The 6210-nt window shown below is 39.0% G+C and overlaps 1 pseudogene; it reads left to right on the plus strand.

Annotated features, from left to right (window-relative positions):
- Positions 1-443: 443 nt before the first annotated feature.
- Positions 444-1131, plus strand: LOC149184908 (mitogen-activated protein kinase kinase 9 pseudogene; annotated as a pseudogene).
- The last annotated feature ends 5079 nt before the right edge of the window (positions 1132-6210 follow it).

The raw sequence follows: 6210 nt of genomic DNA on the forward strand, positions 1-6210 counted from the left end.
GTTTATCAACCCAACCTATTAATATTATAACCTAATGGATTAATATTATAAACCCAAGAATTTAAAACTCAAAAAATTAATATTAAGAAAACCCTCAGTATTATGGAGTCATTTAACTTCTTAACCTTCGACGCGAAACAAATTCCTCTCATAAGCTCAATGCAACATAGGCATAATTTAATTTAACACGTTTTCAAACTTTTGTATTAATATTAATATATAGAATAATATGATTTATAATTAAAATTCCTCCATTATACCATTTATGCTTTGTAATTACGCCGTAAGGCGTTCCCTCTGAGAGGAACTCCCCTCCTTGCCGCGGTGTTTCGTTATGGGCCATTAGATCGATTGTTAGACGATGGAATAAACTCCAACCATTAGATCATCGGCCTTTTTAGAAACCAAGCGTCAGCGAAGAGAGGCCAAGCGTCTGTGGATGGATGAGAGAGGACAGCAATCTAAGGCGCCTCGATCCCCCATACGTGGTCAAGTGCCATGTCGTCTACGACCGGGTCGGGGAGATCCAGTTTGTGCTGGAATACATGGACGGGGGCTCACTCGACAAGTGTGGGCGCCGGTTGTCGGAACAGGCAGGTCCTGCACGGCCTCAAGTATCTCCACGCCAACAAGATCGTGCACAGAGACATCAAGCCTTCCAATCTTTTGCTCAACAGCAGGCGCCAGGTCAAGATCGCGGATTTCGGCCTGAGTCGGATTCTGTCGAAGTCGCTCGATCCCTGCAATTCCTGCGTAGGGACCTTCACCTACATGAGCCCCGAGAGAATCGACCCCGATATGAACGATGGGCGCTACGATGGGTACGCCGGCGATATCTGGAGCCTCGAGCTGAGCCTCCTGGAATGCTACGTCGGGCCGTTGCCCTTTCTGCCACCGGGCGTCCACCCGGACTGGCCAACGCTCATGTGCCTTACACGCTACGGGGAACCGCCCACGCCACCGCCCTCTGCTTCTCCAGAGTTCCAGAGCTTCATCCGCTGTTGCTTGCAGAAGGATGCCGGGTTGCGCTGGACAGCGTCTCAGCTACTTAGCCATCCGTTCGTCTCACAGGCAGGTGCCTCATCTGCTTATACTCCTAAAGTCTCTGAGCCACCAAAAACTGGTTATTAGTTAGTTGCATATTTTGCTTCAATTTTATTTGGCTTTGCATCTTTAAACATTGAATGATTGTTCAGAGCCATGAATTCCTGTGGTTCCCATGGTTTAAAAGTCTTTCTGTCGTGCGCGCCAATGTGTAAATATATCCACCAGTTTTATGCATTGCAGAGTTTGGGAACCATTTGAGCCAAATCTCTAGAATTATGTTATTGATAACTATGCTGAACCCTAACGTTAGATTTATTAACTCTTACCTGATTTGAGGTCTGACGTGACATATATTGCATTTTCAGTATTCGAGGAAATAGTGACATATATTGCATTTTCAGTATTCGAGGAAAGAAAGACTGATAGATGGGAAGAGAAGAATTCATATGTGCTAGTTTTTTTTTCAACTTCTTATCCTCTTTTATTACTCTTTATTTTCATTTTCATTGTTTTGATTTGAATATTTTAAACTTATGCAAATATGGGCACGGGTTGGCTGAGTTATTTGGAATTTTTATTTTTTAAAATTTTGGATATTTAATTTCAGTTGGTTGTTATGTAATTGTTCTGGGAATTAAATTATTTCACGGAGTATTTAACTTTGATCCAGTTTTTGTGTAATTTTGATGATATCATTCCACGGCGTAACAGATCCTTAAGATTAGCACATGCATTTTAGCATTTTATAATTTTCGTTACTTTCCTGTGATTGTTTTAAACTTATTCAAAGATACACATGGGTTGGTTGAAACGTTGGACATTTTTCATCATCCATGGAATGTGAATTTGTAAATTTAATAAAAAGTTGATGCAATTGTTTTGGGATTAAATTACTTTAAAAACATTTAAACTCTATCAAATTTAATACAATTTCGATAATAACCTTTCACTATTAAATACATTTTTAAGCTATAAGGCGTTCCCTCTGAGAGGAACTCCCCTCCGTGCCGCGGTGTCTCGTTATGGGCCCTTAGATCGATTGTTAGACGATGGAATAAACTCCAACCATTAGATCATCGGCCTTTTTAGAAACCAAGCGTCAGCGAAGAGAGGCCAAGTGTCTGTGGAAGGATGAGAGAGGACAGCAATCTGAGGCGCCTCGATCCCCTTCGATCTGAACATCAGGGAGCTCTATGAAGCAGATCATGTCCCTTGACGAAGATGGCAGGGTGTGGTGAGGAGAGCCGTCCATCCATTCGGCGGTGAAGAAGGTGACAGAAAAGCCATGGTACACAGTCAGCCGAATATTCACACCAGTTCACACCGGTTCTTCACTTGATCGCTCTACTTTGTGGTCACTCATTTCATGGCTCCTCGGCATTCTCGTTCTCTGTTGGCGAAAGCTTTCTTATTCTTTATTCTTATTCTTTCCACTACAGCTACCTGGGTGTTTTCAACAGCCACAGCCAAATCAGTGCCCTTGCCCCCTCTCCGGTTTAAGAACACTAATGGGCAGTTCAAAATTTTGCAGGTATACCTACTGCTATGCCATGTTGTTGTTGCAACCATTCTGAAATGTTTACACATTCCTTTTTATTGTTTAATAGGTGTTCAAACAGAAATGATGTAACATTTCGTATCTCACTCTCTTTCTTTGATGTATGAATTGCAGTCTGAATTTGGGATATGAATTCCTTTGGGTTTTTTTGGCAGGTGGCAGACATGCATTATGCAGACGGTCAAAGCACGAAATGCTTGGACGTGTTTCCCAGTCAAGTTTCCACATGTCCAGACCTCAATACTACTGCTTTTGTCAAGAGGATGATTAAAGCAGAGCAGCCAAATCTTATTGTTTTCACAGGTATTGATTTCAAATTTTGAATTTATAGCATAGCTCCAGAAGCCCTTGTACTGGAAGAGTTTGCACTCTATTTAGAGTCCAGCTGATAGGATTTTACCGTTCACCTCCTTTTTGGTGGAGGGATTGATTGGGAAAGTTCATTAGGTCACACAACCATGGAGACACTTAAATCCCAAGCATTGCAGCTTAAAATCAAAATCATGTTACAGGAAATTGTTTGCTTGAATGCATACTCTTACCTTGTTTTAGAATCAAAATGATATCATTTGTTTTCATTTTGAATTTATAGCATAGCTCCAGAAGCCCTTGTACTGGAAGAGTTTGCACTCTATTTAGAGTCCAGCTGATAGGATTTTACCGTTCACCTCCTTTTTGGTGGAGGGATTGATTGGGAAAGTTCATTAGGTCACACAACCACCGAGACACTTAAATCCCAAGCATTGTAGCTTAAAATCAAAATCATGTTACAGGAAATTGTTTGCTTGAATGCATACTCTTACCTTGTTTTAGAATCAAAATGATATCATTTGTTTTCATTTTGAATTTACAGCATAGCTCCAGAAGCCCTTGTACTGGAAGAGTTTGCACTCTATTTAGAGTCCAGCTGATAGGATTTTACCGTTCACCTCCTTTTTGGTGGAGGGATTGATTGGGAAATTTCATTAGGTCACACAACCACGGAGACACTTAAATCCCAAGCATTGCAGCTTAAAATCAAAATCATGTTACAGGAAATTGTTTGCTTGAATGCATACTCTTACCTTGTTTTAGAATCAAAATGATATCATTTGTTTTCATTTTGAATTTATAGCATAGCTCCAGAAGCCCTTGTACTTGAAGAGTTTGCACTCTATTTAGAGTCCAGCTGATAGGATTTTACCATTCACCTCCTTTTTGGTGGAGGGATTGATTGGGAAAGTTCATTAGGTCACACAACCACCGAGACACTTAAATCCCAAGCATTGCAGCTTAAAATCAAAATCATGTTACAGGAAATTGTTTGCTTGAATGCATACTCTTACCTTGTTTTAGAATCAAAATGATATCATTTGTTTTCATTTTGAATTTATAGCATAGCTCCAGAAGCCCTTGTACTGGAAGAGTTTGCACTCTATTTAGAGTCCAGCTGATAGGATTTTACCGTTCACCTCCTTTTTGGTGGAGGGATTGATTGGGAAAGTTCATTAGGTCACACAACCACGGAGACACTTAAATCCCAAGCATTGCAGCTTAAAATCAAAATCATGTTACAGGAAATTGTTTGCTTGAATGCATACTCTTACCTTGTTTTAGAATCAAAATGATATCATTTGTTTTCATATAAGATTCAAACCCTGAGCTTTGCCAGTGCAAAATCAAAATCATAACATTGTAATTCCTTCTTACAGAGAAATATGTGTTATGGCAAAATTTTGGGCAACTTTCAAAGGATGGTACTGACAGTAAATCTTAAATTCTTCTGTCTATAAGATTGGCATTGTCTACGAGGCAACAGTTTTGCCCTGACTGTAATGTAAATTTCTGGAATCTTGTGATGAAATTTTCAAATTTTCAAAAAATTTGATTGCTGGAGTTTTGGAATCACTTTTTTTAAGGTGAAAATGGATTTAGTAGCATTAAAAACCTTAAAACATCCAAAATCTTAAAGCTATCGCAGATTTTCAAAAAATTCAGTAAATTTTTATCAAAATGCCGAAATTTCCATTATTTTCAAATTAAAATTGTGGTCTTTTTTAAACTACCCTGTATAAGATTGATTAATACCCTGTATAAGATTGAGTAATAAAAAGGCTCAAAACGATCCCATATATTCATTAAAAACTTATTTGTAGTTAAAATTATTGTAACAATATATTCATTAAAAACTCGTAAAAATTTAATTGGAGTGGGGAGGACAACTCCTCTTCTCAACCACTCAGATTAAAGTCTACTAACAGTAAATTGTTTGGATGAATGAATAATACAATTAACTGTACTTTGGATGAAGATGGCAGGGTGTGGTGAGGAGAGCCGTCCATCCATTCAACGGTGAAGAAGGTGACAAAAAAGCCATGGTACACAGTCAGCCGAATATTCACACCAGTTCACACCAGTTCTTCACTTGATCGCTCTACTTTGTGGTCACCCATTTCATGCCATGGCTGCTCCTCGACATTCTCGTTCTCTGTTGGCGAAAGCTTTCTTATTCTTTATTCTTATTCTTTCCACTACAGCTACCTGGGTGTTTTCAACACCCACAGCCAAATCAGTGCCCTTGCCCCCTCTCCGGTTTAAGAACACTAATGGGCAGTTCAACATTTTGCAGGTATACCTGCTGCTATGCCATGTTGTTGTTGCAACCATTCTAAAATGTTTACACATTCCTTTTTATTGTTTAATAGGTGTTCAAACAGAAACGCTGTAACATTTCGTATCTCGCTCTCTTTCTTTGATGTATGAATTGCAGTCTGAATTTGGGATATGGATTCCTTTGGGTTTTTTTGGCAGGTGGCAGACATGCATTATGCAGACGGTCAAAGCACGAAATGCTTGGACGTGCTTCCCAGTCAAGTTTCCACATGTTCAGACCTCAATACTACTGCTTTTGTCAAGAGGATGATTAAAGCAGAGCAGCCAGATCTTATTGTTTTCACAGGTATTGATTTTAAATTTTGAATTTATAGCATAGCTCCAGAAGCCCTTGTACTGGAAGAGTTTGCACTCTATTTAGAGTCCAGCTGATAGGATTTTATCGTTCACCTCCTTTTTGGTGGAGGGATTGATTGGGAAAGTTCATTAGGTCACACAACCACGGAGACACTTAAATCCCAAGCATTGCAGCTTAAAATCAAAATCATGTTACAGGAAATTGTTTGCTTGAATGCATACTCTTACCTTGTTTTAGAATCAAAATGATATCATTTGTTTTCATTTTGAATTTATAGCATAGCTCCAGAAGCCCTTGTACTGGAAGAGTTTGCACTCTATTTAGAGTCCAGCTGATAGGATTTTACCGTTCACCTCCTTTTTGGTGGAGGGATTGATTGGGAAAGTTCATTAGGTCACACAACCACGGAGACACTTAAATCCTAAGCATTGCAGCTTAAAATCAAAATCATGTTACAGGAAATTGTTTGCTTGAATGCATACTCTTACCTTGTTTTAGAATCAAAATGATATCATTTGTTTTCATATAAGATTCAAACCCTGAGCTTTGCCAGTGCAAAATCAAAATCATAACATTGTAATTCCTTCTTACAGAGAAATATGTGTTATGGCAAAATTTTGGGCAACTTTCAAAAGATGGTACTGACAGTAAATCT

The sequence above is a fragment of the Pinus tabuliformis genome, chromosome 3_2 (genome assembly GCF_031772625.1).
Source record: "Pinus tabuliformis cultivar Carrire ecotype Pingquan chromosome 3_2, CPIR1, whole genome shotgun sequence".
Lineage (NCBI taxonomy): Eukaryota > Viridiplantae > Streptophyta > Pinopsida > Pinales > Pinaceae > Pinus > Pinus tabuliformis.